This window comes from Anomaloglossus baeobatrachus, unplaced genomic scaffold (assembly GCF_048569485.1).
Source record: "Anomaloglossus baeobatrachus isolate aAnoBae1 unplaced genomic scaffold, aAnoBae1.hap1 Scaffold_3497, whole genome shotgun sequence".
Lineage (NCBI taxonomy): Eukaryota > Metazoa > Chordata > Amphibia > Anura > Aromobatidae > Anomaloglossus > Anomaloglossus baeobatrachus.
Genome location: NW_027442859.1, coordinates 23,280 through 38,898, shown reverse-complemented (window position 1 = coordinate 38,898; position 15,619 = coordinate 23,280). Strand labels below are relative to the sequence as shown.

Below are 15,619 nucleotides of genomic sequence, written 5' to 3'. Positions count from 1 at the left end.
TACTATCAAAGGTTAGAGGGGGGCTTTCTCAGAGGGCTTTTTACAGTTTTTCTATTCCCAATTAGCCGTTTAAGTGTACTTATTGAAAGTAGTAATTCTTTCATAGGCCGCCCTTTCTTAGTATTTGACGTTCCTTATATTGCGGTATGAGGCTTCGCAGTAGGTTGCAAACATTCATCACCCATGACTGTCCCCAATTGAGCTCAGAAGCTCAATGTCTATCATGACCTCTCTTTTAGAATGTCCAAGAGCAAGCAAACTATTCCTCCAGGAGAGGGCGCCAACAGACTACTAAAGAGATCATCATTACTCAAAGAAAACCCCAAAAACCAATGCATGATAGGAATAAACAGGTAACTTTCTTTGGAGTGGAAGCGGAGAGATCGCACCAGATGCCAATTCTAGATGTTATCACACCTGTGGTCACTGCAGCAGCAGGTGAATCCACTTTGTCCAAAAGGGATCTATTCCATTCAATTGCAAATGATCTAGATAAGACAGAGAACTGCAGCACGGGGACATAGCCGAGTTGGTCAGGTTGAGTGGTGATGAGTTTGCTATTTGGATGAATAAAGAAAGTCAAAAGTGTGAAAGATAAAAAACAAAAGGAGGAAGTGTGAAAAGTGAATGGGCCAAATTGAGGTGCATATGAAGACGTATGCTTTCTTCCAATTCATTAAATCGGGCTAATATGAATCAGGTGAATTGAGTTCTGCTTTTGGAAACTGGGTTAAGAAGGGGTGCACCGTTCCTGGAGGTACTGCAATACCAGGTCAATGCGTGGAGTGGACAGAGCAAGCTCTTTTTCCATCTCCCTGTTCTAAAAATCCATTTAATATATGGTCCCCAGATAGGGGACGTATCAGATATTAAACTGATAAGAACAGATACTACACTTGATCTTAGCCAAAAGGCCGAGAAGCGATAACCAGAATTGGTTTGGGCCTCGAGTGGCACCCTGGCCTATGCCGGACACATCTTAGGGAGAGAGAGCGAGAGGGAGACAAACCCACGCCTACACAAGACATTTTGTCACCCAAGCCAACCCTTGAAAAGGCTGCTTTGCAGAGCCAAAACAAGAAGAATGGTGCGTTTTGCAGCCGCCGCCCACTGCAATGAATCTGAATAACTCCTCCTTTAGGGCGCAAGCAACTCCCCTCCCCCTTGCAGTCTTTCCAATTCACGATACAAAAAGACGGACAGGACAGGTTGCCTGACTTTCCGTCACTGCCACCCTTTGCCATCCTTACCCGTAGAAAGCCCTTTCATCATCCCCAAACCCTAATCTTTTCCCTTTCCTTCCCAGCCCCCAAACCCTGCCCTCTGTACCTTTCTCACCACCCGCTTCCCTTCTCCTGTCATCCCCCTACCACCCGGGAAAAAAAGAGATTGCCCCCTCCTTCCACTAGCCCACCCTCCCACCCAAAGAACAACTTCTTCTGCGCAGCTTGTTTTCTAGGCAGCAGCGCTATTGTGATGTCATCGGGGGGCATTGTGACAAGCCGCCAGTGTTCCGTCTCTTCATGTTGTGCACAGTTCAAACGGAAAATACATCAACAGGCAGACTACAGAAAAGCTTACTATCAAAGGTTAGAGGGGGGCTTTCTCAGAGGGCTTTTTACAGTTTTTCTATTCCCAATTAGCCGTTTAAGTGTACTTATTGAAAGTAGTAATTCTTTCATAGGCCGCCCTTTCTTAGTATTTGACGTTCCTTATATTGCGGTATGAGGCTTCGCAGTAGGTTGCAAACATTCATCACCCATGACTGTCCCCAATTGAGCTCAGAAGCTCAATGTCTATCATGACCTCTCTTTTAGAATGTCCAAGAGCAAGCAAACTATTCCTCCAGGAGAGGGCGCCAACAGACTACTAAAGAGATCATCATTACTCAAAGAAAACCCCAAAAACCAATGCATGATAGGAATAAACAGGTAACTTTCTTTGGAGTGGAAGCGGAGAGATCGCACCAGATGCCAATTCTAGATGTTATCACACCTGTGGTCACTGCAGCAGCAGGTGAATCCACTTTGTCCAAAAGGGATCTATTCCATTCAATTGCAAATGATCTAGATAAGACAGAGAACTGCAGCACGGGGACATAGCCGAGTTGGTCAGGTTGAGTGGTGATGAGTTTGCTATTTGGATGAATAAAGAAAGTCAAAAGTGTGAAAGATAAAAAACAAAAGGAGGAAGTGTGAAAAGTGAATGGGCCAAATTGAGGTGCATATGAAGACGTATGCTTTCTTCCACTTCATTAAATCGGGCTAATATGAATCAGGTGAATTGAGTTCTGCTTTTGGAAACTGGGTTAAGAAGGGGTGCACCGTTCCTGGAGGTACTGCCATACCAGGTCAATGCGTGGAGTGGACAGAGCAAGCTCTTTTTCCATCTCCCTGTTCTAAAAATCCATTTAATATATGGTCCCCAGATAGGGGACGTATCAGATATTAAACTGATAAGAACAGATACTACACTTGATCTTAGCCAAAAGGCCGAGAAGCGATAACCAGAATTGGTTTGGGCCTCGAGTGGCACCCTGGCCTATGCCGGACACATCTTAGGGAGAGAGAGCGAGAGGGAGACAAACCCACGCCTACACAAGACATTTTGTCACCCAAGCCAACCCTTGAAAAGGCTGCTTTGCAGAGCCAAAACAAGAAGAATGGTGCGTTTTGCAGCCGCCGCCCACTGCAATGAATCTGAATAACTCCTCCTTTAGGGCGCAAGCAACTCCCCTCCCCCTTGCAGTCTTTCCAATTCACGATACAAAAAGACGGACAGGACAGGTTGCCTGACTTTCCGTCACTGCCACCCTTTGCCATCCTTACCCGTAGAAAGCCCTTTCATCATCCCCAAACCCTAATCTTTTCCCTTTCCTTCCCAGCCCCCAAACCCTGCCCTCTGTACCTTTCTCACCACCCGCTTCCCTTCTCCTGTCATCCCCCTACCACCCGGGAAAAAAAGAGATTGCCCCCTCCTTCCACTAGCCCACCCTCCCACCCAAAGAACAACTTCTTCTGCGCAGCTTGTTTTCTAGGCAGCAGCGCTATTGTGATGTCATCGGGGGGCATTGTGACAAGCCGCCAGTGTTCCGTCTCTTCATGTTGTGCACAGTTCAAACGGAAAATACATCAACAGGCAGACTACAGAAAAGCTTACTATCAAAGGTTAGAGGGGGGCTTTCTCAGAGGGCTTTTTACAGTTTTTCTATTCCCAATTAGCCGTTTAAGTGTACTTATTGAAAGTAGTAATTCTTTCATAGGCCGCCCTTTCTTAGTATTTGACGTTCCTTATATTGCGGTATGAGGCTTCGCAGTAGGTTGCAAACATTCATCACCCATGACTGTCCCCAATTGAGCTCAGAAGCTCAATGTCTATCATGACCTCTCTTTTAGAATGTCCAAGAGCAAGCAAACTATTCCTCCAGGAGAGGGCGCCAACAGACTACTAAAGAGATCATCATTACTCAAAGAAAACCCCAAAAACCAATGCATGATAGGAATAAACAGGTAACTTTCTTTGGAGTGGAAGCGGAGAGATCGCACCAGATGCCAATTCTAGATGTTATCACACCTGTGGTCACTGCAGCAGCAGGTGAATCCACTTTGTCCAAAAGGGATCTATTCCATTCAATTGCAAATGATCTAGATAAGACAGAGAACTGCAGCACGGGGACATAGCCGAGTTGGTCAGGTTGAGTGGTGATGAGTTTGCTATTTGGATGAATAAAGAAAGTCAAAAGTGTGAAAGATAAAAAACAAAAGGAGGAAGTGTGAAAAGTGAATGGGCCAAATTGAGGTGCATATGAAGACGTATGCTTTCTTCCAATTCATTAAATCGGGCTAATATGAATCAGGTGAATTGAGTTCTGCTTTTGGAAACTGGGTTAAGAAGGGGTGCACCGTTCCTGGAGGTACTGCAATACCAGGTCAATGCGTGGAGTGGACAGAGCAAGCTCTTTTTCCATCTCCCTGTTCTAAAAATCCATTTAATATATGGTCCCCAGATAGGGGACGTATCAGATATTAAACTGATAAGAACAGATACTACACTTGATCTTAGCCAAAAGGCCGAGAAGCGATAACCAGAATTGGTTTGGGCCTCGAGTGGCACCCTGGCCTATGCCGGACACATCTTAGGGAGAGAGAGCGAGAGGGAGACAAACCCACGCCTACACAAGACATTTTGTCACCCAAGCCAACCCTTGAAAAGGCTGCTTTGCAGAGCCAAAACAAGAAGAATGGTGCGTTTTGCAGCCGCCGCCCACTGCAATGAATCTGAATAACTCCTCCTTTAGGGCGCAAGCAACTCCCCTCCCCCTTGCAGTCTTTCCAATTCACGATACAAAAAGACGGACAGGACAGGTTGCCTGACTTTCCGTCACTGCCACCCTTTGCCATCCTTACCCGTAGAAAGCCCTTTCATCATCCCCAAACCCTAATCTTTTCCCTTTCCTTCCCAGCCCCCAAACCCTGCCCTCTGTACCTTTCTCACCACCCGCTTCCCTTCTCCTGTCATCCCCCTACCACCCGGGAAAAAAAGAGATTGCCCCCTCCTTCCACTAGCCCACCCTCCCACCCAAAGAACAACTTCTTCTGCGCAGCTTGTTTTCTAGGCAGCAGCGCTATTGTGATGTCATCGGGGGGCATTGTGACAAGCCGCCAGTGTTCCGTCTCTTCATGTTGTGCACAGTTCAAACGGAAAATACATCAACAGGCAGACTACAGAAAAGCTTACTATCAAAGGTTAGAGGGGGGCTTTCTCAGAGGGCTTTTTACAGTTTTTCTATTCCCAATTAGCCGTTTAAGTGTACTTATTGAAAGTAGTAATTCTTTCATAGGCCGCCCTTTCTTAGTATTTGACGTTCCTTATATTGCGGTATGAGGCTTCGCAGTAGGTTGCAAACATTCATCACCCATGACTGTCCCCAATTGAGCTCAGAAGCTCAATGTCTATCATGACCTCTCTTTTAGAATGTCCAAGAGCAAGCAAACTATTCCTCCAGGAGAGGGCGCCAACAGACTACTAAAGAGATCATCATTACTCAAAGAAAACCCCAAAAACCAATGCATGATAGGAATAAACAGGTAACTTTCTTTGGAGTGGAAGCGGAGAGATCGCACCAGATGCCAATTCTAGATGTTATCACACCTGTGGTCACTGCAGCAGCAGGTGAATCCACTTTGTCCAAAAGGGATCTATTCCATTCAATTGCAAATGATCTAGATAAGACAGAGAACTGCAGCACGGGGACATAGCCGAGTTGGTCAGGTTGAGTGGTGATGAGTTTGCTATTTGGATGAATAAAGAAAGTCAAAAGTGTGAAAGATAAAAAACAAAAGGAGGAAGTGTGAAAAGTGAATGGGCCAAATTGAGGTGCATATGAAGACGTATGCTTTCTTCCAATTCATTAAATCGGGCTAATATGAATCAGGTGAATTGAGTTCTGCTTTTGGAAACTGGGTTAAGAAGGGGTGCACCGTTCCTGGAGGTACTGCAATACCAGGTCAATGCGTGGAGTGGACAGAGCAAGCTCTTTTTCCATCTCCCTGTTCTAAAAATCCATTTAATATATGGTCCCCAGATAGGGGACGTATCAGATATTAAACTGATAAGAACAGATACTACACTTGATCTTAGCCAAAAGGCCGAGAAGCGATAACCAGAATTGGTTTGGGCCTCGAGTGGCACCCTGGCCTATGCCGGACACATCTTAGGGAGAGAGAGCGAGAGGGAGACAAACCCACGCCTACACAAGACATTTTGTCACCCAAGCCAACCCTTGAAAAGGCTGCTTTGCAGAGCCAAAACAAGAAGAATGGTGCGTTTTGCAGCCGCCGCCCACTGCAATGAATCTGAATAACTCCTCCTTTAGGGCGCAAGCAACTCCCCTCCCCCTTGCAGTCTTTCCAATTCACGATACAAAAAGACGGACAGGACAGGTTGCCTGACTTTCCGTCACTGCCACCCTTTGCCATCCTTACCCGTAGAAAGCCCTTTCATCATCCCCAAACCCTAATCTTTTCCCTTTCCTTCCCAGCCCCCAAACCCTGCCCTCTGTACCTTTCTCACCACCCGCTTCCCTTCTCCTGTCATCCCCCTACCACCCGGGAAAAAAAGAGATTGCCCCCTCCTTCCACTAGCCCACCCTCCCACCCAAAGAACAACTTCTTCTGCGCAGCTTGTTTTCTAGGCAGCAGCGCTATTGTGATGTCATCGGGGGGCATTGTGACAAGCCGCCAGTGTTCCGTCTCTTCATGTTGTGCACAGTTCAAACGGAAAATACATCAACAGGCAGACTACAGAAAAGCTTACTATCAAAGGTTAGAGGGGGGCTTTCTCAGAGGGCTTTTTACAGTTTTTCTATTCCCAATTAGCCGTTTAAGTGTACTTATTGAAAGTAGTAATTCTTTCATAGGCCGCCCTTTCTTAGTATTTGACGTTCCTTATATTGCGGTATGAGGCTTCGCAGTAGGTTGCAAACATTCATCACCCATGACTGTCCCCAATTGAGCTCAGAAGCTCAATGTCTATCATGACCTCTCTTTTAGAATGTCCAAGAGCAAGCAAACTATTCCTCCAGGAGAGGGCGCCAACAGACTACTAAAGAGATCATCATTACTCAAAGAAAACCCCAAAAACCAATGCATGATAGGAATAAACAGGTAACTTTCTTTGGAGTGGAAGCGGAGAGATCGCACCAGATGCCAATTCTAGATGTTATCACACCTGTGGTCACTGCAGCAGCAGGTGAATCCACTTTGTCCAAAAGGGATCTATTCCATTCAATTGCAAATGATCTAGATAAGACAGAGAACTGCAGCACGGGGACATAGCCGAGTTGGTCAGGTTGAGTGGTGATGAGTTTGCTATTTGGATGAATAAAGAAAGTCAAAAGTGTGAAAGATAAAAAACAAAAGGAGGAAGTGTGAAAAGTGAATGGGCCAAATTGAGGTGCATATGAAGACGTATGCTTTCTTCCAATTCATTAAATCGGGCTAATATGAATCAGGTGAATTGAGTTCTGCTTTTGGAAACTGGGTTAAGAAGGGGTGCACCGTTCCTGGAGGTACTGCAATACCAGGTCAATGCGTGGAGTGGACAGAGCAAGCTCTTTTTCCATCTCCCTGTTCTAAAAATCCATTTAATATATGGTCCCCAGATAGGGGACGTATCAGATATTAAACTGATAAGAACAGATACTACACTTGATCTTAGCCAAAAGGCCGAGAAGCGATAACCAGAATTGGTTTGGGCCTCGAGTGGCACCCTGGCCTATGCCGGACACATCTTAGGGAGAGAGAGCGAGAGGGAGACAAACCCACGCCTACACAAGACATTTTGTCACCCAAGCCAACCCTTGAAAAGGCTGCTTTGCAGAGCCAAAACAAGAAGAATGGTGCGTTTTGCAGCCGCCGCCCACTGCAATGAATCTGAATAACTCCTCCTTTAGGGCGCAAGCAACTCCCCTCCCCCTTGCAGTCTTTCCAATTCACGATACAAAAAGACGGACAGGACAGGTTGCCTGACTTTCCGTCACTGCCACCCTTTGCCATCCTTACCCGTAGAAAGCCCTTTCATCATCCCCAAACCCTAATCTTTTCCCTTTCCTTCCCAGCCCCCAAACCCTGCCCTCTGTACCTTTCTCACCACCCGCTTCCCTTCTCCTGTCATCCCCCTACCACCCGGGAAAAAAAGAGATTGCCCCCTCCTTCCACTAGCCCACCCTCCCACCCAAAGAACAACTTCTTCTGCGCAGCTTGTTTTCTAGGCAGCAGCGCTATTGTGATGTCATCGGGGGGCATTGTGACAAGCCGCCAGTGTTCCGTCTCTTCATGTTGTGCACAGTTCAAACGGAAAATACATCAACAGGCAGAGGGGGCTTTCTCAGAGGGCTTTTTACAGTTTTTCTATTCCCAATTAGCCGTTTAAGTGTACTTATTGAAAGTAGTAATTCTTTCATAGGCCGCCCTTTCTTAGTATTTGACGTTCCTTATATTGCGGTATGAGGCTTCGCAGTAGGTTGCAAACATTCATCACCCATGACTGTCCCCAATTGAGCTCAGAAGCTCAATGTCTATCATGACCTCTCTTTTAGAATGTCCAAGAGCAAGCAAACTATTCCTCCAGGAGAGGGCGCCAACAGACTACTAAAGAGATCATCATTACTCAAAGAAAACCCCAAAAACCAATGCATGATAGGAATAAACAGGTAACTTTCTTTGGAGTGGAAGCGGAGAGATCGCACCAGATGCCAATTCTAGATGTTATCACACCTGTGGTCACTGCAGCAGCAGGTGAATCCACTTTGTCCAAAAGGGATCTATTCCATTCAATTGCAAATGATCTAGATAAGACAGAGAACTGCAGCACGGGGACATAGCCGAGTTGGTCAGGTTGAGTGGTGATGAGTTTGCTATTTGGATGAATAAAGAAAGTCAAAAGTGTGAAAGATAAAAAACAAAAGGAGGAAGTGTGAAAAGTGAATGGGCCAAATTGAGGTGCATATGAAGACGTATGCTTTCTTCCAATTCATTAAATCGGGCTAATATGAATCAGGTGAATTGAGTTCTGCTTTTGGAAACTGGGTTAAGAAGGGGTGCACCGTTCCTGGAGGTACTGCAATACCAGGTCAATGCGTGGAGTGGACAGAGCAAGCTCTTTTTCCATCTCCCTGTTCTAAAAATCCATTTAATATATGGTCCCCAGATAGGGGACGTATCAGATATTAAACTGATAAGAACAGATACTACACTTGATCTTAGCCAAAAGGCCGAGAAGCGATAACCAGAATTGGTTTGGGCCTCGAGTGGCACCCTGGCCTATGCCGGACACATCTTAGGGAGAGAGAGCGAGAGGGAGACAAACCCACGCCTACACAAGACATTTTGTCACCCAAGCCAACCCTTGAAAAGGCTGCTTTGCAGAGCCAAAACAAGAAGAATGGTGCGTTTTGCAGCCGCCGCCCACTGCAATGAATCTGAATAACTCCTCCTTTAGGGCGCAAGCAACTCCCCTCCCCCTTGCAGTCTTTCCAATTCACGATACAAAAAGACGGACAGGACAGGTTGCCTGACTTTCCGTCACTGCCACCCTTTGCCATCCGTACCCGTAGAAAGCCCTTTCATCATCCCCAAACCCTAATCTTTTCCCTTTCCTTCCCAGCCCCCAAACCCTGCCCTCTGTACCTTTCTCACCACCCGCTTCCCTTCTCCTGTCATCCCCCTACCACCCGGGAAAAAAAGAGATTGCCCCCTCCTTCCACTAGCCCACCCTCCCACCCAAAGAACAACTTCTTCTGCGCAGCTTGTTTTCTAGGCAGCAGCGCTATTGTGATGTCATCGGGGGGCATTGTGACAAGCCGCCAGTGTTCCGTCTCTTCATGTTGTGCACAGTTCAAACGGAAAATACATCAACAGGCAGACTACAGAAAAGCTTACTATCAAAGGTTAGAGGGGGGCTTTCTCAGAGGGCTTTTTACAGTTTTTCTATTCCCAATTAGCCGTTTAAGTGTACTTATTGAAAGTAGTAATTCTTTCATAGGCCGCCCTTTCTTAGTATTTGACGTTCCTTATATTGCGGTATGAGGCTTCGCAGTAGGTTGCAAACATTCATCACCCATGACTGTCCCCAATTGAGCTCAGAAGCTCAATGTCTATCATGACCTCTCTTTTAGAATGTCCAAGAGCAAGCAAACTATTCCTCCAGGAGAGGGCGCCAACAGACTACTAAAGAGATCATCATTACTCAAAGAAAACCCCAAAAACCAATGCATGATAGGAATAAACAGGTAACTTTCTTTGGAGTGGAAGCGGAGAGATCGCACCAGATGCCAATTCTAGATGTTATCACACCTGTGGTCACTGCAGCAGCAGGTGAATCCACTTTGTCCAAAAGGGATCTATTCCATTCAATTGCAAATGATCTAGATAAGACAGAGAACTGCAGCACGGGGACATAGCCGAGTTGGTCAGGTTGAGTGGTGATGAGTTTGCTATTTGGATGAATAAAGAAAGTCAAAAGTGTGAAAGATAAAAAACAAAAGGAGGAAGTGTGAAAAGTGAATGGGCCAAATTGAGGTGCATATGAAGACGTATGCTTTCTTCCAATTCATTAAATCGGGCTAATATGAATCAGGTGAATTGAGTTCTGCTTTTGGAAACTGGGTTAAGAAGGGGTGCACCGTTCCTGGAGGTACTGCAATACCAGGTCAATGCGTGGAGTGGACAGAGCAAGCTCTTTTTCCATCTCCCTGTTCTAAAAATCCATTTAATATATGGTCCCCAGATAGGGGACGTATCAGATATTAAACTGATAAGAACAGATACTACACTTGATCTTAGCCAAAAGGCCGAGAAGCGATAACCAGAATTGGTTTGGGCCTCGAGTGGCACCCTGGCCTATGCCGGACACATCTTAGGGAGAGAGAGCGAGAGGGAGACAAACCCACGCCTACACAAGACATTTTGTCACCCAAGCCAACCCTTGAAAAGGCTGCTTTGCAGAGCCAAAACAAGAAGAATGGTGCGTTTTGCAGCCGCCGCCCACTGCAATGAATCTGAATAACTCCTCCTTTAGGGCGCAAGCAACTCCCCTCCCCCTTGCAGTCTTTCCAATTCACGATACAAAAAGACGGACAGGACAGGTTGCCTGACTTTCCGTCACTGCCACCCTTTGCCATCCTTACCCGTAGAAAGCCCTTTCATCATCCCCAAACCCTAATCTTTTCCCTTTCCTTCCCAGCCCCCAAACCCTGCCCTCTGTACCTTTCTCACCACCCGCTTCCCTTCTCCTGTCATCCCCCTACCACCCGGGAAAAAAAGAGATTGCCCCCTCCTTCCACTAGCCCACCCTCCCACCCAAAGAACAACTTCTTCTGCGCAGCTTGTTTTCTAGGCAGCAGCGCTATTGTGATGTCATCGGGGGGCATTGTGACAAGCCGCCAGTGTTCCGTCTCTTCATGTTGTGCACAGTTCAAACGGAAAATACATCAACAGGCAGACTACAGAAAAGCTTACTATCAAAGGTTAGAGGGGGGCTTTCTCAGAGGGCTTTTTACAGTTTTTCTATTCCCAATTAGCCGTTTAAGTGTACTTATTGAAAGTAGTAATTCTTTCATAGGCCGCCCTTTCTTAGTATTTGACGTTCCTTATATTGCGGTATGAGGCTTCGCAGTAGGTTGCAAACATTCATCACCCATGACTGTCCCCAATTGAGCTCAGAAGCTCAATGTCTATCATGACCTCTCTTTTAGAATGTCCAAGAGCAAGCAAACTATTCCTCCAGGAGAGGGCGCCAACAGACTACTAAAGAGATCATCATTACTCAAAGAAAACCCCAAAAACCAATGCATGATAGGAATAAACAGGTAACTTTCTTTGGAGTGGAAGCGGAGAGATCGCACCAGATGCCAATTCTAGATGTTATCACACCTGTGGTCACTGCAGCAGCAGGTGAATCCACTTTGTCCAAAAGGGATCTATTCCATTCAATTGCAAATGATCTAGATAAGACAGAGAACTGCAGCACGGGGACATAGCCGAGTTGGTCAGGTTGAGTGGTGATGAGTTTGCTATTTGGATGAATAAAGAAAGTCAAAAGTGTGAAAGATAAAAAACAAAAGGAGGAAGTGTGAAAAGTGAATGGGCCAAATTGAGGTGCATATGAAGACGTATGCTTTCTTCCAATTCATTAAATCGGGCTAATATGAATCAGGTGAATTGAGTTCTGCTTTTGGAAACTGGGTTAAGAAAGGGGTGCACCGTTCCTGGAGGTACTGCAATACCAGGTCAATGCGTGGAGTGGACAGAGCAAGCTCTTTTTTCGAGCAAGCTCTTTTTCCATCTCCCTGTTCTAAAAATCCATTTAATATATGGTCCCCAGATAGGGGACGTATCAGATATTAAACTGATAAGAACAGATACTACACTTGATCTTAGCCAAAAGGCCGAGAAGCGATAACCAGAATTGGTTTGGGCCTCGAGTGGCACCCTGGCCTATGCCGGACACATCTTAGGGAGAGAGAGCGAGAGGGAGACAAACCCACGCCTACACAAGACATTTTGTCACCCAAGCCAACCCTTGAAAAGGCTGCTTTGCAGAGCCAAAACAAGAAGAATGGTGCGTTTTGCAGCCGCCGCCCACTGCAATGAATCTGAATAACTCCTCCTTTAGGGCGCAAGCAACTCCCCTCCCCCTTGCAGTCTTTCCAATTCACGATACAAAAAGACGGACAGGACAGGTTGCCTGACTTTCCGTCACTGCCACCCTTTGCCATCCTTACCCGTAGAAAGCCCTTTCATCATCCCCAAACCCTAATCTTTTCCCTTTCCTTCCCAGCCCCCAAACCCTGCCCTCTGTACCTTTCTCACCACCCGCTTCCCTTCTCCTGTCATCCCCCTACCACCCGGGAAAAAAAGAGATTGCCCCCTCCTTCCACTAGCCCACCCTCCCACCCAAAGAACAACTTCTTCTGCGCAGCTTGTTTTCTAGGCAGCAGCGCTATTGTGATGTCATCGGGGGGCATTGTGACAAGCCGCCAGTGTTCCGTCTCTTCATGTTGTGCACAGTTCAAACGGAAAATACATCAACAGGCAGACTACAGAAAAGCTTACTATCAAAGGTTAGAGGGGGGCTTTCTCAGAGGGCTTTTTACAGTTTTTCTATTCCCAATTAGCCGTTTAAGTGTACTTATTGAAAGTAGTAATTCTTTCATAGGCCGCCCTTTCTTAGTATTTGACGTTCCTTATATTGCGGTATGAGGCTTCGCAGTAGGTTGCAAACATTCATCACCCATGACTGTCCCCAATTGAGCTCAGAAGCTCAATGTCTATCATGACCTCTCTTTTAGAATGTCCAAGAGCAAGCAAACTATTCCTCCAGGAGAGGGCGCCAACAGACTACTAAAGAGATCATCATTACTCAAAGAAAACCCCAAAAACCAATGCATGATAGGAATAAACAGGTAACTTTCTTTGGAGTGGAAGCGGAGAGATCGCACCAGATGCCAATTCTAGATGTTATCACACCTGTGGTCACTGCAGCAGCAGGTGAATCCACTTTGTCCAAAAGGGATCTATTCCATTCAATTGCAAATGATCTAGATAAGACAGAGAACTGCAGCACGGGGACATAGCCGAGTTGGTCAGGTTGAGTGGTGATGAGTTTGCTATTTGGATGAATAAAGAAAGTCAAAAGTGTGAAAGATAAAAAACAAAAGGAGGAAGTGTGAAAAGTGAATGGGCCAAATTGAGGTGCATATGAAGACGTATGCTTTCTTCCAATTCATTAAATCGGGCTAATATGAATCAGGTGAATTGAGTTCTGCTTTTGGAAACTGGGTTAAGAAGGGGTGCACCGTTCCTGGAGGTACTGCAATACCAGGTCAATGCGTGGAGTGGACAGAGCAAGCTCTTTTTCCATCTCCCTGTTCTAAAAATCCATTTAATATATGGTCCCCAGATAGGGGACGTATCAGATATTAAACTGATAAGAACAGATACTACACTTGATCTTAGCCAAAAGGCCGAGAAGCGATAACCAGAATTGGTTTGGGCCTCGAGTGGCACCCTGGCCTATGCCGGACACATCTTAGGGAGAGAGAGCGAGAGGGAGACAAACCCACGCCTACACAAGACATTTTGTCACCCAAGCCAACCCTTGAAAAGGCTGCTTTGCAGAGCCAAAACAAGAAGAATGGTGCGTTTTGCAGCCGCCGCCCACTGCAATGAATCTGAATAACTCCTCCTTTAGGGCGCAAGCAACTCCCCTCCCCCTTGCAGTCTTTCCAATTCACGATACAAAAAGACGGACAGGACAGGTTGCCTGACTTTCCGTCACTGCCACCCTTTGCCATCCTTACCCGTAGAAAGCCCTTTCATCATCCCCAAACCCTAATCTTTTCCCTTTCCTTCCCAGCCCCCAAACCCTGCCCTCTGTACCTTTCTCACCACCCGCTTCCCTTCTCCTGTCATCCCCCTACCACCCGGGAAAAAAAGAGATTGCCCCCTCCTTCCACTAGCCCACCCTCCCACCCAAAGAACAACTTCTTCTGCGCAGCTTGTTTTCTAGGCAGCAGCGCTATTGTGATGTCATCGGGGGGCATTGTGACAAGCCGCCAGTGTTCCGTCTCTTCATGTTGTGCACAGTTCAAACGGAAAATACATCAACAGGCAGACTACAGAAAAGCTTACTATCAAAGGTTAGAGGGGGGCTTTCTCAGAGGGCTTTTTACAGTTTTTCTATTCCCAATTAGCTGTTTAAGTGTACTTATTGAAAGTAGTAATTCTTTCATAGGCCGCCCTTTCTTAGTATTTGACGTTCCTTATATTGCGGTATGAGGCTTCGCAGTAGGTTGCAAACATTCATCACCCATGACTGTCCCCAATTGAGCTCAGAAGCTCAATGTCTATCATGACCTCTCTTTTAGAATGTCCAAGAGCAAGCAAACTATTCCTCCAGGAGAGGGCGCCAACAGACTACTAAAGAGATCATCATTACTCAAAGAAAACCCCAAAAACCAATGCATGATAGGAATAAACAGGTAACTTTCTTTGGAGTGGAAGCGGAGAGATCGCACCAGATGCCAATTCTAGATGTTATCACACCTGTGGTCACTGCAGCAGCAGGTGAATCCACTTTGTCCAAAAGGGATCTATTCCATTCAATTGCAAATGATCTAGATAAGACAGAGAACTGCAGCACGGGGACATAGCCGAGTTGGTCAGGTTGAGTGGTGATGAGTTTGCTATTTGGATGAATAAAGAAAGTCAAAAGTGTGAAAGATAAAAAACAAAAGGAGGAAGTGTGAAAAGTGAATGGGCCAAATTGAGGTGCATATGAAGACGTATGCTTTCTTCCAATTCATTAAATCGGGCTAATATGAATCAGGTGAATTGAGTTCTGCTTTTGGAAACTGGGTTAAGAAGGGGTGCACCGTTCCTGGAGGTACTGCAATACCAGGTCAATGCGTGGAGTGGACAGAGCAAGCTCTTTTTCCATCTCCCTGTTCTAAAAATCCATTTAATATATGGTCCCCAGATAGGGGACGTATCAGATATTAAACTGATAAGAACAGATACTACACTTGATCTTAGCCAAAAGGCCGAGAAGCGATAACCAGAATTGGTTTGGGCCTCGAGTGGCACCCTGGCCTATGCCGGACACATCTTAGGGAGAGAGAGCGAGAGGGAGACAAACCCACGCCTACACAAGACATTTTGTCACCCAAGCCAACCCTTGAAAAGGCTGCTTTGCAGAGCCAAAACAAGAAGAATGGTGCGTTTTGCAGCCGCCGCCCACTGCAATGAATCTGAATAACTCCTCCTTTAGGGCGCAAGCAACTCCCCTCCCCCTTGCAGTCTTTCCAATTCACGATACAAAAAGACGGACAGGACAGGTTGCCTGACTTTCCGTCACTGCCACCCTTTGCCATCCTTACCCGTAGAAAGCCCTTTCATCATCCCCAAACCCTAATCTTTTCCCTTTCCTTCCCAGCCCCCAAACCCTGCCCTCTGTACCTTTCTCACCACCCGCTTCCCTTCTCCTGTCATCCCCCTACCACCCGGGAAAAAAAGAGATTGCCCCCTCCTTCCACTAGCCCACCCTCCCACCCAAAGAA

General features: G+C 46.3%; 9 non-coding genes and 1 pseudogene across 9 annotated transcripts; all 10 read right to left on the bottom strand.

Moving 5' to 3' along the window:
- Positions 1-735: 735 nt before the first annotated feature.
- LOC142272479 (U2 spliceosomal RNA) lies at positions 736-926 on the bottom strand. Its single transcript, XR_012737345.1, has one exon. It is a non-coding gene; the product is annotated as a U2 spliceosomal RNA (small nuclear RNA).
- A 1,387-nt stretch (positions 927-2,313) lies between these two features.
- LOC142272501 (U2 spliceosomal RNA) lies at positions 2,314-2,504 on the bottom strand. The gene has a single exon (XR_012737365.1). It is a non-coding gene; the product is annotated as a U2 spliceosomal RNA (small nuclear RNA).
- A 1,387-nt stretch (positions 2,505-3,891) lies between these two features.
- Positions 3,892-4,082, bottom strand: LOC142272478 (U2 spliceosomal RNA). The gene has a single exon (XR_012737344.1). It is a non-coding gene; the product is annotated as a U2 spliceosomal RNA (small nuclear RNA).
- A 1,387-nt stretch (positions 4,083-5,469) lies between these two features.
- LOC142272477 (U2 spliceosomal RNA) lies at positions 5,470-5,660 on the bottom strand. Its single transcript, XR_012737343.1, has one exon. It is a non-coding gene; the product is annotated as a U2 spliceosomal RNA (small nuclear RNA).
- Positions 5,661-7,047: 1,387 nt separating this feature from the next.
- On the bottom strand, positions 7,048-7,238 carry LOC142272476 (U2 spliceosomal RNA). The gene has a single exon (XR_012737342.1). It is a non-coding gene; the product is annotated as a U2 spliceosomal RNA (small nuclear RNA).
- A 1,356-nt stretch (positions 7,239-8,594) lies between these two features.
- LOC142272475 (U2 spliceosomal RNA) lies at positions 8,595-8,785 on the bottom strand. The gene has a single exon (XR_012737341.1). It is a non-coding gene; the product is annotated as a U2 spliceosomal RNA (small nuclear RNA).
- A 1,387-nt stretch (positions 8,786-10,172) lies between these two features.
- Positions 10,173-10,363, bottom strand: LOC142272474 (U2 spliceosomal RNA). Its single transcript, XR_012737340.1, has one exon. It is a non-coding gene; the product is annotated as a U2 spliceosomal RNA (small nuclear RNA).
- Positions 10,364-11,751: 1,388 nt separating this feature from the next.
- Positions 11,752-11,959, bottom strand: LOC142272503 (U2 spliceosomal RNA; annotated as a pseudogene).
- A 1,387-nt stretch (positions 11,960-13,346) lies between these two features.
- On the bottom strand, positions 13,347-13,537 carry LOC142272473 (U2 spliceosomal RNA). The gene has a single exon (XR_012737339.1). It is a non-coding gene; the product is annotated as a U2 spliceosomal RNA (small nuclear RNA).
- Positions 13,538-14,924: 1,387 nt separating this feature from the next.
- LOC142272471 (U2 spliceosomal RNA) lies at positions 14,925-15,115 on the bottom strand. Its single transcript, XR_012737338.1, has one exon. It is a non-coding gene; the product is annotated as a U2 spliceosomal RNA (small nuclear RNA).
- Positions 15,116-15,619: the final 504 nt, after the last annotated feature.